This window comes from Cryptomeria japonica, chromosome 3 (genome assembly GCF_030272615.1).
Source record: "Cryptomeria japonica chromosome 3, Sugi_1.0, whole genome shotgun sequence".
Lineage (NCBI taxonomy): Eukaryota > Viridiplantae > Streptophyta > Pinopsida > Cupressales > Cupressaceae > Cryptomeria > Cryptomeria japonica.
This window is the reverse complement of record NC_081407.1, coordinates 1002701615-1002720210: the sequence shown is the minus strand read 5'-3', so window position 1 is coordinate 1002720210 and position 18596 is coordinate 1002701615. Positions and strand designations below refer to the sequence as shown.

General features: G+C 41.6%; 1 protein-coding gene across 4 annotated transcripts in view; it reads right to left on the bottom strand.

The window, feature by feature from the left end:
* Positions 1 to 18596, bottom strand: part of LOC131029070 (CBL-interacting protein kinase 23) — a 206962-nt gene that overhangs the window by 117613 nt on the left and 70753 nt on the right. Inside the window, exons 1-2 of one of the 4 annotated variants that reach the window (XM_057959467.2) lie at positions 3473 to 3627; positions 3278 to 3365 (exon numbers count right to left, since the gene is read on the bottom strand). The exons of 2 other annotated variants lie outside the window; for them this stretch is intronic. The gene's annotated coding sequence lies outside the window, so the exon portion shown is untranslated. Of the gene's footprint in view, positions 1 to 3277; positions 3628 to 18596 lie in introns of those variants that run through there. One more of the 4 variants, XM_057959466.2, reaches the window with a different exon arrangement.

Sequence of the window (18596 nt, the reverse complement as noted above, 5' to 3'; positions counted from 1 at the left end):
TACAAACTTGATCGCCTATGGCATAGGAAGAGAACGAGCCACTACGCAGAATGATCTGACACACGAAATGAGAGTTATGAACTAAAACGTGCTACAGCCACACCAAAAACCAACAACACTGAAATCCACAACACATTGAAAATCTGAAAATGCACATTAAAATCGAACCACAAATTCAAAAGATCCAATCACAACTAGAAGTGATATCTCACACTCGAAGTCTATCAAGAGCCCTAGGAGGTATTCACCGTTGAACACTGTCTGGAGTCAATCCGACAGCATAACATTGTAAATTGTTTGAGATACCAAAATGAGAGCCCAAGTCACTTATTTATAACGTTTTGCCAACCAAATTCAAATTTAAATGCACTCCAAATACGTCCAAACCAAATGCCATTCCATTTCATCCACATTTAGCATTGCATTTCATTTTATTTCCTTGCACAAGTTCGCCCAATTCACATTCACCCAAAATCGCCCTTTTTTAATAAATATAAGTGTCATAAAATAAAGTGTAAAGTGGGCGCCCAACTATGACTTCCAAATAAAAAATATTACTAAGGCAATATAATTAGAAAATCGCCCCATTTGCCTTGAGTTATAATTTAATTATTCACACCATGACGACCCCCTTGAAGTCATATGCAAATTTCGCCTAAATAGACTTACGATAAAATTAATATTTTCTCCCTTCCTAAGTCGTCCATCCATAAAATAATCAAATTTTAATACCTCATGCCTAAGGTATTAATATATTAAAAATACCTTCTCAAATATTGATTATTGCCAAATTGAGTCAGAGACTGAAGTGCTAGAAATCACCAAAACTGAACTGATTTGGGGCTCTGAACGGAACTACTAAAAATAGTCATCTGAGTGAATACAAGATCCTACCAAAATAATACTGTCAGAAATAGCCACTGAGCTGAGCTACAGAACCCTTGCCAAGAATAGCACCAAAAACTGTTGGAAGAACAACTGCTCAAACTGACCTGCCGGAAGTAGCCATCTGAACAAGCCTGCTGACATCCTGCTAAAAATAGAACTGCTTAAAATAGCACTTACTAAAAATAGCATATTGCTAAAAATAGTAAGTTTGTCCAAAGTGATTTTAACCACATTCTGAGCAGTCGTCGCACTTACTAAAAATAGTAAGTCTGGAAAAGTCACTCGATGCAGATGCATGTCCAACCATCATGAAGCTCTCTGAAAACCCAGAAGGAATCCAGAATCCAAACTGTCAAACTCCCACATATACCCCCTGAAAACACTAAAGAATCCTCCTAGAAAATAGGAAACCCTAATTTTTGCCCCCCCCCCCGACTAGCCTACGGGCCTCCGAACTAGGCTAATGGCCAACATAACTAATCATTACAGAGAAGGGGACATTACAGTTGATCCCTACTTGAAACCACTCTGATGAAGACAAAGGGTTTTCATCCTCAGCTTTAGCCTTTCAAGTTTTTGTTTATCAGGCATTCGTTGGGACATAGAATTTGGCCATATGCACAAATATAAAAAAAAGAGAGATTATTAAACTTCTGAACCCTAACCCTCTTTTATAGTTTTTCTCAAGAAACTCCTGGAAAATATATTTTATTTAAATTCACTTTTTAATAAAATACCCCTTTTTGCTCCAATCACCCCTTTTATGAAAAAATAATTATACTATATATACAAGATCTCTTTTCATGCATCCACATTTTAAAACTTCTAATTCCCTTTCCAACAAGCTATTACATTAAGTTGCTTTTTAAATTATTTTATAAAAAAAGCAACCTTAGTGAAATAATTAAATTAAAACTCAATAATTCACCAATGTCGTGGAAACCAATGAACATCATCAAAATAAAAAATTTGACTATATTGGAATGATACTAATGATGAAAAATGAAAATTAGGATTTGATTGAGTGAATTTCTATAAATAGATACTCTCCAAGAATCTTGGAGAACACACTAGAAGTCGGAATTCACTTCGAAAAATGTTATAGGAGTCCTGAAGACCAACTAAGCTCATTCACAACAACAAACATCCCTTATGACAAGGCCAACACTCACGGAGAAAGTCAGAGCTAACTACAATGTTGGAGTGACAAAAAATGGGGACACAATAGTAACACTAGATGGTACTACCGCTAGTAAGCTGCTCTTTTTTTAATTTCCGATACTTACCCCATTGAACAAGTGGTATTATTGTATCACTCACTACTGCTTGAGTGGAAGAGTTATTGTTTATGTTTCTACTCACTCACCACGAGATAAGTGGAAGAAGCTATGTTTAATTTCAGTATTGTATAAGCTTTCCCACTTAATAACTGGATGTTTACTTCTTTTAGTACTACATATGCATCCCATTGAATAAGTGGCATTGGATGGCTTCCCAACTAATGCTTTCCTTTTGATTAATGCTTTCAGTTTAATTGTAATTCAGAACAGCGTATGCTCTCCCCTTGCCCATTCCGAGATCTTGGTGATCAAAAAGTGGAAAAGGAAGTTCTTTACGTCTCAAATAAATAAATTATATTAGGGGTGTTTGACATAGTGGTATCAAAGTTGCAGATCTTGCTAGCTTGTGCTTGGAACCCTTTCATGTACCATGTTCTCTCTACATGAGTAACAAAATGATGAGATATTATTTCAAAGAGCAAAAAAGACAACTTTATCAAAGACCACAAAACCAATTTGTAAAACCCTTTTTTAGGTGTCCAAAGAGCACATTAAAATTCTACTAATGACAGTCAAAGTTCATCAAAAAGCATGTCAAGAAAAGACAAGGGGATAGCCCTTTTAGATAGTCTAAATGCCAAAGAAAAGATAAAGTCAGTCATGCTCAACATGATGTGACAGTTACTTGCTAAGATGAATCAGAAAGGACCTCAAACAACTCCAATTCAAAATGGGGAGAGTTGTTCAAACACCAACAATCAGCAGAACAACAATGGTCACATAGTTGGCGCAATGAAAGATCCCTGATGGATCCCTTCGCTGATCTGCTGTAATTCTTTTAATTATTTTTAATTGAATTTCCTATTTATTACTATAATCTTCCAGAAATAGACAGAAGTTGCAGAAGGTTGAATTCTTTTTATGTTTTGATAGTTTTTCAGCAAGTAATAATTGAAGAACCAGTACATGAAAAGAGTACTGGAAATATTGTTCATACACAGCCAAATCAGAATTGTACCAAGCAGATTTCTGATTATTTAAATCAAATAATTATCCAGATAGTGATTCCAAACAATTCCAGGAAGATTACAATAAGCAATGAGTCCAACCTGGATGAAGAGTGACTACTGTAATAAAGAAGGAGGCTGCGGCAAACATCCAAAGCTCTTACATAGCTCCACCTGGGAAGAGAAATGGCTGCAAAGTACAGCCGTACAGCTGTTAGGTGATGCCAAGCTAGAAACCCCAATCTCCACGCTAAACCCTAACTCTGTCCACTGAATCCTCCAGAAAAGATGTCGTACCAACTCTAAGGCACTGAAAACTGAATGCAAGAACCAAATAACCAATGTTCTGGGGGCTACGTGCCAGACAGGCAAGACCCTGGGGTTTTCGTCCCAGATGTTGAATCGCTCTCCAGATAAAATTCTCCAAATCAAAGATGAAAATGTGTAAAAGATGGATGATAATTAGGTTGCCATCTTCTTATAACTCCTCCCCTCTAGCTCGAACCCTAAAAGTGTATGAAAAGTGTGCTTAGGCTTATAAAGTCTTATTTCTCATTTTTAGTCGCCAAGTATAGAGAAAACGCCACTTTTTTAATATAAAAGAATTTCGTTAATCAAAAGGGTCCCTGACAAATGGGAAACATTTAGAAAAGTTCAAGACCTTTCCAACGAGCTATAACACATGGGCATATGCATCCAGATGAAGCCAAAAACCCCTTATTACTCCAAAATGGCTATAAACATAGCCTTATTTAATTAATTAAACGCTAACTTAGGAAATATTTAAATATATTAAAAATATAACCCAAATAGCTGTAGAAGGCTCAAATGACTCCAAAAGCCTGAAACGAAACCTGCTACCTGTCTGTGACTGAAGTCGGAAATCATGGATCCACTGGCAATCTTATCCCTAAAATTTAGGAATGCTCCTAGAAACTAGGAAACATACCCAAATCTTCAGAAACTGAAACCATCTGAAAGGTCATGAATAGCCTCACGACTGGCAACTGTCACGACCTCCTAAAATTTAGGGATATCCCCTAAAATCTAGGAACTGCTCCAAACTGGCTCCAAAATGCCTGTAAAGCCAAAATCCAGTCACTATATGCACTGAATGAGTCCCAACCAACCTCTGCTAGCCTACGAGACTCCAATGATAGGCCAACTCCTCTGTCTCTGATGTCCACTCTAGAAAGGGGACATGACAATCCTCCCCTCTCGGAGTTGCTTGCCCACAAGCAACTGAAACACCAATCCTCCACCATCCCAAATAAGACGTAAACAAATCATTGCATGTAACTGCTGCTCATCTCTGATATAAACAACATGCAATACCCTGGTCTGGAATGGCTCCTCGAAATGCTGAACCACCTGTGTTGTCAAATCAACACTGCCTGGGTCCCAGAGCGAAGCATAGCTCCCGCTGAATACCTCAAGTGAGCAATGGAAAACTATATCATCTCCATAGATCAAATATCCATAAATGCCAAGATCACTAGTGTGTCTGTGATCACCAACATGTATAACATCCGTCATAATATCCAATGAATGCCAATCCATGGAAGACCCTCTGTGATCTGACCCCATCTGACACAAGTGACACACAACTGCCACACACTGTTGCTGATGTGCCGGAAGATCTAATGCCAACTCACTAGACAATATATAATACTGACTAAAATCATCACTGTCCAGGCTGGCATCTAAAAATATGTAATCACCAACCAGCAATGAAACAATCACCCTGTCTAGAGAATCAGGTGAAACTACCACATCAACTGGCTCAAAGTACTTACTAGGAGTAACATCACATAACTCATCCACGTCAGCTATCTGATGACAATCAACCTATGGATCAAATGTCATCCCACTCTGCTCCATAAACTGAGATGGATAGTGGGTAAACTCCAGTTCCATCCTTGTGAAATTCCAAACATACTGTCCAAGTGTCAACAACCACTGTACACCCACGACTACATCTATACATCTGACGTGAAGCAACCCATGTAGGATCCACGAAAGAAAGGTACTACATGTCTATACCATGATCCCATACAAACCACCTATAGGGCATAAACTGCTCCTGCTGCTCTCCTCTGATATAAGTGCCATATAATCTTAATATCTGGAGCAACATACCATAATCCCTATAAGATGCTATATCAAATGAATCAACACCTGGATCCTGTTGACGTGTATTTTGTACACCATCATACACAGAATAAAATACCAATAGGTATCTTATCCTCTCTTGAGAAAATAGTCTCTAACTGCTGAAGATCTGCAAAAAGGATCAGTTAGATGGACTCCAAGGTTCTTCGACGTGTGGACAAGCTCCAGTGGTATGATGTGATTTGCTGGGATCACAAGGGGACTTACATGTGATGATTGAACTTCCGATCTGCTTTGCTGGACACAGGCTCTTACTAACTTAGATTAAAAAAAAAGGAAAAAAGGATAAGGGCGAAAAGAGGATCTAATCCTAATACTAAGAATGTAGGAGCAATGATTTGATTTTTGATGAAACTCTAACTAGGTCTTGTTTTGACATCAGTGGAACATCTACACAAGACTAGTGCAATCTTCTAAGGGGAGCTTTATGATGTTCAAATTATCACCGCAGGCATAGATACCATCCAAGCTGATGCATATCAATGAAGAGGCAACAAATTGAAATTGAGCTTAGGCTGAATGATTCCAGTTGACTACGCAAGGCAAGTCTGCAATCAACAAACTGCTAGTAGTATGGATGTACGAATTCCACCATCAATCAATCACATTTCCTCCATTCATCTAATCATCTACCATCTAAGATTGAAGACTCAACAAGAAACCATGCAAATTGCAAGAAAAATGACATATTTCACCATTACTTCAATGAAAATGGAGTTTGTTTACAATCAATGGCAACAATTTCTTGCCTTGTCCTCCTATTCTACTCTAATTGCTATTCTATCAACTATATTCTAACTCTTCCAACTATTTACAACTCTCTCTAATCATCCTTTACAAATGAAATGTTTGGGCTTATATAGTGCCCACAATACAATTTGATGGCTTAGATCAATTCAAGATCAATGGCCAAGATTTTACAATGAAAACCCTAATTAGGGTTTGTTACAACCATTACATAACATTTAATGTTTGACCAATGATAAAATTGTATTGCTTGGACACATGTCCCTTTTAGAAAAATTGACCAATGGATAGCTAGGGTAGGTACATCGGAGTTTGTGCCACCTTCCATGAGTTAAGTACATTGAATCTGGACATGCTGAGATGGACTTAACTGATTGGAGAAGTGATGACTAGGACGCCACCTCATTTGACACTTGTAACTTGGTAGATATTCAACTTGATGTTGTTGAGAAGCTTGCTTTAAATAATCCATCTGGAACTATTTACTTCTTCAACGAGCCCTTTGTTCTAACTCCTTGTGTCCTTGATGTGCAGGAAGATGATGTACCTCGCCTTGGAACGCTGGATTGAAAGAGGTCGCCCATGTCCTGGCTAAGACCGTCCCGGCGAAGACCGTCCTGGCGAAGACCGTCCTGGATCCGGCTTGATTTTCCTTGAAGAGACCTCCATTTGATGCCTACACAACATTTCAAAATTAGTAACATGATTTTGCAATACATAACATAAATTAGAGAGCAATTTTTTTAAGAAACTTAATGATAAGTCCTTTATTAATCATTTCCTAAAAACGACTCTTGAGCTAGGAATTCAAAATTTCAAAATTTCAAAATCTAAGCTATGACGATCAACAATCAAAATCAAAACAATAAATCCATATCGCCATACCTCACTAGAGAGCTAACTCTAGAATGCAAAATGAGGAATTTGCCTAGGCAAAAATCAAAATTTAAAGCCTTTGACTTGATCTTGAAGGATAATGAACGTCCTCTTTATTAATTCGCCACCCTTGGAATCTTTGATGTGTTCTTCAATGTCCTTGGCAAGTTCGCCTCTCCTTTGGATAGTAGTTTCACACCACCTTTGATTGAATTCGCTCCTCTTCTTGAATGATAATTTTGCCCTTCCTTTGTATGAAATTCGCTCCTCTTTTGCCTTCTCCAAGTTGCATATGAGAGATGATAAATGATGATGTGAAAATGAAATAAACACCTTCCTTTATAGGCGCTCACCTTCATATTGACCTTAGGCCGACTTTTTGCAAAATATAGCAATTAAAACGATTTTTAAATAAATAATAAAGGCCGACCTCTAAAATACCAAGCGCTCCCTTTTGATTTTTATTAAATTAATAATTAATTATTAAATGCCTTTATTTTTAATTAATAAATTTCGATTTTTTACAAAGGCAAAAATAATTAATAAATACATACCATGCGCTATTTAAATGCTTTTAATTAAATATCGATTTTTTCTAGCATTTAAATAAATTCAAAAAATGTGTTTGAGCGCCAAATTTTGAAGATGAAGGATACGTACCTCATCGCCCTGGTCCCTGACTGAGGGACAGGAGCGATCCATTACCTTGGTCATGATCCTTGCATATTTTACGTCCAAGGTCTTCATTTCTACGTTGAATTTGCCATTTTCCTTGGGATCTTCGAACTTGATTGACTTATCCTTGCGATTGAATGTCCTTTTGATTCCCTTGGACACTTGGAACGTGATCAATTTTCAAGATTTAGAGCCTTTATGCAAATTTCGCTCTGGTCCCTCCCTGAGGGACAGGAGCGAACTGGGAATCTTGGTGTAAATTCTTCAATGTTAGCAACCTTTGATACTTTGCGCTTGATTAGGACGCCTTAAAATGTCTTCACCACCTTGTATTCGAACTTGGAGTGTCTTGAACTTAAAGGAACGGCATCATACTTATCATATCGCCCTGGTCCCTTGGAGAGGGACAGGAGCGATTTTGTTCTTGTGGGCCTCATTTCACTTCATCACCTTCGAAAATTATATTCAACGGATTCGCAATGCCTCCTTTCATTCATTCATGCCTTGAGATCGGTTGAAATTTGGCGAGAAAATCATCTACAACAAAAATCGCTTTGGTCCCTTCCTGAGGGACAGGAGCGAACTTAAGCATTTTGGTCCTTTGTTGACGTTTGATAATCTTCAATTTGTCTTCAACGGGTTCGATTGACCTCCTTTCTTGCCTTCGAACATAAAATTTGCTTGATCTTTGCCCAGATCGTACCTTATGAAGAATTTCGCTCTGGTCCTTCAGTGAGGGACAGGAGCGAATTTGACCCTCTAGGCAAAAACTTCATCATTTCATTGTTTTTGATCAAGTCTGGATGCTCTATCATGCTCATTTCGTCCTTCACCATGCCTATGATGTCTCGATTCGTCCAAACAAGGTCAGGAATGGCTCAACTAAGCATTTTCGCTCTGGTCCCTTGGTGAGGGACACGAGCGATTCGCCTTGGTCCCTTGGAGAGGGACAGGAGCGCTTTTCGCTCTGGACCCTTGGAGAAGGACACGAGCGAAATTTGACTTTTCGCACTCTTTATCAGGATAATTTTAATGGAATATAACATTTAAGTATAAGAAAGAAGAAACATATTCTTATACTTTAAGTTATATTCCATATATACTTTCAGGATGTTTGAGAGTGGTTTCAGACCTCCAGGAGTTATATTGCAAAATCTAGTTTTTGGAGGTTTTTTCAGTTTCCAGACTTAGTCAAATTCAGGATCAGGGCATTCCAGACTTAGCCAAATTTCAGGATCAGGACCTCACTCAAGCCGGACTTGCTATCCTATGTGATCCCCTGGGCGACACTTCAAGTTATATTCATTTGATAAAATGCACCTCTTTGGACCTTTTCACATCGTCAAGATGTTAAAATCTTGCAAGGACAAAGCAAAATTGGATTTGTAGCTCCGGTCCTTCACTGAGGGACAGGAGCAATTTTTCCCCTGGAGGCATTTCTGTGCTCATGAAAATCTTCAATTTATATTCAATGGAAAGATCTCGCCTTTCTCCATCACTTCCAATTCGTAATTCATCTTGACCCTGCAGGAATAGTAAAATATTTGAAAACGAGCTCCCGTCCTTCACTAAGGGACAGGAGCGATTTTGCTCCTACAGGCCAAAATAACATGATTTTACACATTTTAACACTTCACAAGGCGAAAACAAATCATTTGAAATGCCTAGGATCAAAAATCAAAAATGTCAAAATTTGGTCAAAAATATTCAATTGGACAAAAATTCACATTTCATCTTCAACACTTAGACAAATTTAAGCTCTGCATCAACATTCCAATTGAAAATTAGACCATTCTGGCGAATTCATTGCATTCAAAATTTGCATTCTAGAAAAGGAAAATCAAAAAGCTCCCAAAACCGACTGGATTTTGGCCTGAAAAGACAAAAGTTAAAACCCTAGGGGTTGACCCTAAATCCAGACGACTGACTGACTAACAAAATCCTAAAAACGAAGGCGAACAACGAGCGAAAAACAAACAAAAAGAGGGGGTCCCCATTTGCGATGGGGCGATGTGTGAAATGGTCACAACAGATCCCAAATAAAACTAAATCCACATCCATCTATCATGAAGAGACAATGATAGTAAGAGGCATCCTCGATACCGTGTCTCTCTACAGCCACTGTGAAACTCTCACACCTGTGATAACCATCCACAACAACACACCTGCTAATCCATGCATCATCCTTCCCCCATGATCCTGGATGAAGTCTCTGTGTCAAGGAGATGAAAAACTCTGATGGTCGTTGCTCATCATAACGATTGATTGTTTGCTGATCCCGCAAACAATCCATCCCAAACTGCTGGATCAAGTGCCTGCAATCAATAACTCTATCCTCTGAAGATGGGAGAGCACTATCGCAACACGGAGAGTATAAGTCCTGAACCAACTCACATCTGCAAGCCATCCAGTCATCTAAAATCAGACTAAAAGAGAAATGAAATGTACTCCTCGCGAGGTAATCTAAATGGACTCTCGTAGGCTCACTCAATGGCTCTGTGTCATAATCTTGTCCATCAAACTCATCATCACTCCCATTTCTCTCAAACCATGGGAGTATTTGAAATTTTGAAGACCTCTCCAACCTACATTCACTCGTAGGGGGGAGGCTCAAATAGTTCAAGAAGCACAAATTTCAATGGCAGATGATGTAAGAGCATGCTATGCGAAATATGTGACACTTCCTTTGGAGATTCAGGACATTTTGTCTTTGGATAAGCTTATAAACCAAAAGAAGAAGAGAGGTGGTGGAAGGCTTAAAAACAACGGTCCTTTTGTGCAGAGAGACTACCAACAAGCCCTTGGAAAGGTGACTCTTTCTCACTTTGATGGGAGTGATAAGTGTACTCTAATGACGGCACACACATATACTAAGAGCGAGGGGAACGAATCAGTATAAGGTAAACTTTTCACTAATTCAAAAATTAACAACCATAACAATAATAACACAACATTCACACAAGAGAATACAGATTTACATGGAAACCCTTTCTGGAGAAAACCACAGAGAAGGGCTGCTTAGAATTATTGTCCAAATCCAACCACACAAAATGATAAAAAGATCTTACAACATTTGCAAGCAACAACCCACTGTAGACATCAATCTCCACTTCCAAAATTCACAAGCACCAACCTATTGGAGACACCAATCCCCACAACTGAGCACCAACTCAGCAAGAGACTACAATTTCTTCCTCAATGTGAGGTTGGTAAAGTCACGGATAAAACAAGGATATCCCACACGTACCAACTATTCACGTAACAGAACATTCATATATCAAAGCATGAGTAACAATAACAAAACAACTATACCAGAAGAATGATATCTTTATTGAATTCTCAAGAATATGTCAGTATAATACCATCCTTGCCGAGTTTCCATCCGAATCATATATAGACTCGACGGTTGGCCAAGTTGCCAACCATCACTAACTACCAACTACCCCACGGGAACCTCTCAGCGACTCAAACATAACCAAACATAAACACCCAAACCAACTACAAACTAACATGTGTTATTGACCCCTAACATCAGCCCCCCCCAAAAGTAGTCGTCTTCAAGACAACTAAGACAACAGGAGGTTGAAAACAAACAAAAGACTAAGACTGAGAAGGGGGAAGAGGCATCCTTGTGGTGGTCGAAGAAGAAGGTTGTTGGCCTGTGTGGAGTCTGAGGTTCTTTTTTGCCGTCAGCTGTCGTTCCCGTGCCTTCTTCACCATGTGTGCGGCCTCCAACAATATTTTGTCCTTCTATTCCATCTGTAGAGTAAGCTCAGCCACTTGTCTTGCCAGTACTTGTACCTCCTCCTTCCGCATGCTGCAACGAGCCTCATAAGTAGTCACCTTTGTCTCTAGCTCAGTCCTCAGGTTCTTCTCTACTGCGGCTAGCTTCGCACGCTTCTTCCCTTCCTTCTCTAGTTTTGCTGCATACAACCGTTGTGTCTACTGCTCTAACTCTGTCGCATCTGCAAATAGATATCCCAGAAAGATCCCTCCATACTGTGCAAGGTGGCACCTAAGGTGCCCACTCCCTCCACCAGTCTCATGCGCGCACATTCCTGTACCATCTCCGGCATACTACTATCCGGCCACCCTTGCTGCTCAAAGTGGCGTGCAAACTCATCCGCACATCCGGAAGTCATGAAGTGGCGCAACTTCTCAACATCGGCGGAGTTGCCAGCATCCATCTGCCCAATCAACTATGCCATTCCACGTGCTATATCTGAAATCCTCTGTAGTTCCCCAAGGAACCGCTGGAGCGAGCCTCCTGGATCGCTAGGGTCTGGTGGAGTGAGGTGAAGTCCTGCCAGTAGTCCTTCGGACCTACTTTCCCCAACATTGATGATCTTCGGGCTCTGCCCACCACTTCTTGTTTCTCTATTCTGCTCCTCAGCAGACATCCTCTCATCCTGATTTGTGATAGGGGTGGTCCTGTTCTGTGTCTGGTTCAGTCCAACGGCCATGGCGTGTGGTGAAGGCGAGGGGGGAGGGTGAGGTGTGAGTGCAAACTGCCCCTACCACCCATCTAACGACGCATCTATATCCTCATCCATCAGTGTCTCTAGTATTGCCAACTCCTCCAAACCATCTCTTGTCATCGGTACATCCCCCAACTCATCTCTCTCTGCTGGTACTGTACTAGTACCTGTCGTACTAGTACATGTTGTGCCAGTACCCGAACTTTTCGTACCAGTACCGATTTCCTGTACGACTACATCTTCTTCCCTTGGTACGGCCGTCTCCGGAACCATTTTATTTGGACTCTTGTGTACGGCCTCCTCTGCCACCGTACGGTCTGCCATACTGGTACATTCTGCGATTGGTGCAACTTGTGACTCAAGTACAGCTAAACTGATCTGCACCAGTGACACCCATCGTTGTGCCGGTGGTTCTCCTTCATTAATTTTCCGGAACAGCACCCCTACTGGTCACACGTCCCCGACCGGACTCGCCACTGTAAGTGCTTCCTGTGGTACCAAGTGTGTTAAAGAGGACAATTTTGGGGGTGTAAATTTCACCCGCATGCTCTTACACTATGCTCGTAGCCCTCCATGCTGCTCTTCCTCTTCCTCCTCCTGTTGTTGCAATTTCACTTCCCCTTCATCCTCTCCTGCCGTGTGTGGTGCCATACGGAACCCCTCATCTCCACTCTCCTGCTCCTCAGTTTCTTCGTCCTCCTCGGAATCCTTGGTGCTCCTGTCATCTTCGACTTCAACGGACACGTCCAACTTCCTCCTCTTTGCCAGCTGTGTGGTGTCACCAAGCATGTCCAGATGGGCATAATAGTACATGGACGGCTTATTAGGTTTCACCCTTCCACGCGTTTCGAAAGTCCCCCACAGCTCTGGCGGCACTTGCAGGTGTATAGCATCCAAGAAGAGGGTGATGGCGTGGTGGCACATGTAAAATGTCTTGTGTTCCATCTTGAGGAAATCATGAATCTTCTTCGCCAAAAGCTGCCCCCAGTTGTAAACTTTGTCGCACGTAATGCCATTCATTAACCCTATCATCCAGATGGCTATATTGGATGCACGGCTGGCCCCTGTGAGCTGACTTTTTACCAAGTCCATCAGCATTCTCCATTCTCCTGGTGCAATAAAAGCACACTTCAATCCCCTACTGTCAGACCAGGCGCTTTTCCATTGCTCCTCTGTGAGGTCATCTCTGCATATTAAGTCCAGCAGCCACTTCTTTTTCTCCTTGGTGAGCTTCTTGGTTGGTTTCGCTGCAGATGCCCCCTTCTCGCATATACCAAATACCCTCCTGAAATCTTCCGCCTTGAAGGAAACTCATACGGTGCAGCCCTGGAACTGAATGATGGAAGCCCTTTCCTAGCGGTTGTATCCAAACACCATAGTCCACAACACCAGCTCAAAATCCTTGATGTTGAATGTCAGCATCTGGATGGCATAGTCTACATGTGCTTTCCTGAGGGAATCCTTTATCACATGGTCAGAAGGGGTTTCCTCCCAACAAGTACGACACTCGCTGCCTGTCACACTCTCAAAGGCTACATTCTCGGCAGTGATTCCCTCTGGATCCTTCTGCACAATTGGCCCGATTTTGGCCTTCTTGCTACTGCTGGCTGGGTCCGTAGTGGTCATGGTTGCACTGCAGCTGCTTTACCCTATTTTCCTGTTTCTTGTCCAGTCCCCGACCATTATTATAACAGTCTGCAAGTGTGCTCCACCAATTTGTACGGACCATCGTGCCCACTGTTGTTGGTATGGTGTACAGATAGGTCTGTACGCTTCTCTCCTCTGGTCGTACAACCTCCGCAACTTGTTTGAACTCTACGCCTAACACCATATGGACAACACGAATTTCCAAACTGATGCCTTCAAATTCTTTATAAACTGCTTCCTTGTCCGTATAGACTTCCCTTCGTCAATCCTCGTACAACACCGTACGATATTCATCATGTGGTCCATATGGATTCCTCTTGGTTGTCATACCTGGAGCATGGTCGTACAACCTCTCCCTAATTGCTTCCATGTACACTGCACAATGCCTCATGTACAATATATGTACGGCTTCCATGTGCATCGTACAACGTTCCTTGTGTAATATCAGTCGTACGGTTTTACCGTACACCGTACTCTGTTCCTTGTGCAGTCTTTGATGTACGTCGTACGGGTTGATTGGATGAGCTATGCTATACGAAATGGTTGGATGAGCTACGCCACACGGGTTGATTGGATGGGCTACGCCGTACGAATGAGCTACGCTGTACGAACTCCTCTCCTTGCTCTACACCTGTGTGTCGACCGTACGCGTAGTCCATACACTATACGGTATTTCTGCTTCTTTGCTTGCACCGTACGGATTCGATTTCTCCTTTGACTGGATGAGATTTTTCCTTCCCTCTCTCGATTTTGTCCTGCTGTCAAGTCTGCTACTCTGGCTCTGACTCCTCTCCTGAAATGTTTACAAATGGCCTTTTTGGGGGTTTTTATAATCTTTTTTCAGGGTTAGGGTTAGGCATAAGTATTTTATTAACTTTTTATAAAATAATTTCCTTTTTATCAATCATATTTTTTCCTTACTTCTGCCTTGCACTTTAATTTTTTAATACTCACTAACCCTGGCCTTTTTATCTCCTCCATATACTTTTCTTTTTCCACTTTTAAAATCCCCTTTCTTATTAGTTTTTTTAAACTTTTTACTTGACAACACTTTTTAAATGTAACTCTTCGTACCTTTAGTTTACCAAGGTATCCCGGGGTTAGGTTGCGTCATTCAGATGGCCCTTTGTGATCCCCAGGGTAGCTTATTGCTTCTACGAACGCTGCCGAATGAGCTTTTCGTCCCCTTAGTTTCTTGCTTGTTTGCGTACTTGATTTCTTCCTTGCTCTTCCCTTGCCACTCGTCCCGACTTCCTTCCACCTTTTGTTTGATCCTTGGTCGACATCCCCGTCTCCTTTGTTCCTCTTCACTCCTGAGGGGTCATTCTGAGTCCTTAGCTTTATCTCTGAATCGTGCAACCACATACATACGTGTGGCATCCTCCTGTAGCATTCTTGAGCACAACACGTCCCCACGTACTCCAAGTCCCATATCTTGTCAACTAACAAGGTGGGTCCCACCCCCTCATACCGCCCGTCAATGTAGCGGCCTCCGTACTGTTGGTACCATTTTACTTTCTCTCTGTCAACCTCTAGTGGTCCTACAGGGTTAGGGATCACCCGGTATAATGAATTTGGTCCGGCTTCCAATTCACCTGGCTAGGAGGCGATGATGAATAAGTCTTCCATTTTCAGCACCATCTTTAAATAGGGACCTAGGGTTGCCCTGTACTCCATTAAGTCAAGTTCTTCCTCTGGGTCTACAAGTTCCTCTTCTTTATTTGCACTCTCAGCTTTCCTTCGGGCTTCAGCCTCTTCATCGATATCGTATGCTACGTACCCTTCTCGAAGACCTTCATATGGGGCCTGCTTCTTCCAATGTCCTGAAACCCGTACCCATACAGCTGGATCCCCAAAATACGCGTTTGTGAGGTGCTTGTGGTTCTTAGGAACCACAACACCTTCCACCTGCTTTGGCACAATCCGTTCCTCTATGGCTACAAAAGGATTTGCCCATTCTTCATCTCTCCGGTAGGAGAGTTCCTTTTACCACTGGGTCTTCGTCGACTTCCTTGTTCTGGTCAATGGTCCAATTCCCTTTTGTAGTGTATCTCAGCATGTTAATCCCAATCACAGGTTTGTTCCGTTCTTTGTAGACTTTCAATTTTGAACCATTCACTGGGTCCCTGATTGGATTGTTATCCAGAGTGGATAGCTTCACTGCCCCGTTCTTGCCGACCTCTCTGATCATATAGGGTCTGAGCCAATGAACTTTAAAATTCCTCGGTCGGAGTTCATTCCGACCGTTATACTTCAAAACCAACTACCCCGACCGGAAGTTGACCCGCCGTAAGTGCTTGTCATGCCAGCACTTCCGCCGTCGCTACGCTACCTCCGTTGCCCATTGTGCCATTACCCTTCGTTCATCCAATTTCACCAGGCTATCAAGCCTTGCACTCAAGCTTTCTTCATCACTGAGTCTATTATCCACCGCCACCCGGAGGCTAGGTACGGTGTACTCGGCCGGTACCACTGCCTCCTACCCGTACATGAGCTCGAACAGGGTATGCCCCGTGGTGACCTTGTAGGTTGTGCAATAGGCCCACAGTACGACTGGTAGCCTTTCCTCCCAGTCTTTCTACTCCACCCCACACGACTTGTAAATTATTGACACCAACACCTTGTTGGTCGCTTCTGCCTGTTCATTAGCTCAAGGGTAGTACGGACTAGAGAGATTGTGAAATATTTTGAACTCTACGGTCATGGTACGGATTACTTGGTTGACAAAGTGCACTCCCCTACCACTGGTGATTTGAAGTGTTATCCCATACCTTGTGACGATCTGTTCATACAAGAACTATGTCGTACTCAGAGCCGTGTTATCTGGCAAGGCTCTCGCTTTGTAAAATTCCTTAATTATCTATTAAATATTTATCCAGTTCATCAGCAATTTGTTTTTCAACATAGCCAGTGCGTTATTGGTAGAGCAATGAATAACATTTAGATAGTGATATTTTTCATTCACACCAACTTAATTTCTCTTCCCACTTGCTGGTATTTGATTGACAGAACAAGGCATTCATTAAGGAGTCATTCATTATTCAAGAAGTGTATGTATAGTGCACCTAATTCCCACGCTATGACAGTTGATGATATCCACGTGCTGGTCGTTACCAAAAATCTACAGGGATTCACCGTGAAGTATAAGAAGATGGACCTCCTTAACGTATGCTCCCAACAACAACTCCCCACGAATACGTTACTTCCAACTCCACTACGGATACGAAACTTTCAATGGTCCACGTCCGCTGCAACACAGGGTAATGATACTTCCGTTGTCTGTTTCTGCCACACTACGGTTATGATCCTCCTGCACACCATTAATTATGAAACTTCGACTACACCATTAACACGTGACTCCTTCTACACCCTTGGTGACGCTACCTTCATGACTATCGGGACAAGTCGGAGTTATACCCGATGTCGAGTCATTGGCTTACGTGAGCGGAAAAAGTGATTGGATTAAATTTTGCACCCGATATCGGGGAACCATGGAAAAGGTTGATTCTATAAACCACTCCGCTACACTGTCGTTAATCTTTGTGAAAGATGGAGTTTGTATGTCACCCTGTCAAACCTCTGCAAGTCTCCTCCAGTTGGTGTATATGAATATGCGTTTCAGTAGTTTCAGCCAATGCTCACGCCATAGAACACTCCTCGGTTTATAGTTCCAATAGGCTAGTTATAGCTGGCGAAAGGAATTTATTAACAAGCTTTGATATCTTGTAGATAATCAAACTTCTTTGCAAACATTGTTTGTATATTATTCCATATCCTCCATCTCGGGTGCCCATCCTTTTATTAACACCAATTGGTTAAAAATCCCCTAATAGTTAAGACTATTAGTGGTGTTAAACAAAAATACATGTAATTAAAAGACATGCCTTTTAACCATGATATATGTAAATATTAATTATTTATATAAATGAATGGGAACATGATATATGTAAATATTAATTATTTATATAAACGAATGGGAAGGTTTATATAAAGTAATTAATATTTTTTATACATTTGTCCATCATTTATTAGGGGACATGACACGCTTTTGCCCACTTGGTGAGGTATTCCGTAGCCACTACAATATATTTGCACCTGTGCATGCTACTCAGCTTCAAGGGTCCTACAAAGTCCAAACCCCACCATTCGAATAGCTCCTGTGGTTGCGAGGGAAAGAGGGGCATGAAGTCCTGCTTGAGTGGTTTTCCTGCACGTTGGCAAGTGTCACACCCGACCACCCACTCCCAGGTGTCGGTGTGTAGAGTTGACCACCACAGACCGGCCATAAGTACTTTCCTAGCAGTTGCATTTGGTCCCATGTGTCCGCCTGCTAACCTGTAATGCCCCCTTCTCCGCAGTGATTAGTTTTGTTGGCCATTAGCCTAGTTTGGAGGCTCGTAGGCTAGTCGGGGGCAAAAACTAGGGTTTCCTATTTTATAGGAGGATTCTTTGGTGTTTTCAAGGGGTATATGTGGGAGTTTGACAGTTTGGATTCTGGATTCGTTCTGGGTTTTCAAAGAGCTTCAAGATGGTTCGACATGCATCTGCATTGGGTGACTTTTTCTTGACTTACTATTTTTAGTAAGTGCGACGGCTGCTCAGAATGTGGTTAAAATCACTTTGGAAACACTTACTATTTTTAGCAGTATGCTATTTTTAGTAAGTAATATTTTTAGCAGGATGACAACAGGCCTGTTCAGATGGCTATTTCTGGTCGGTCAGTTTGAGCAGTTGGTCTTCTAGCATTTTTTGGTGCTATTCTTGGCAAGGATTCTGCAGCTCAGCTCAATGGCTATTTCTGGCAGTATTATTTTGGTAGGTTCCTG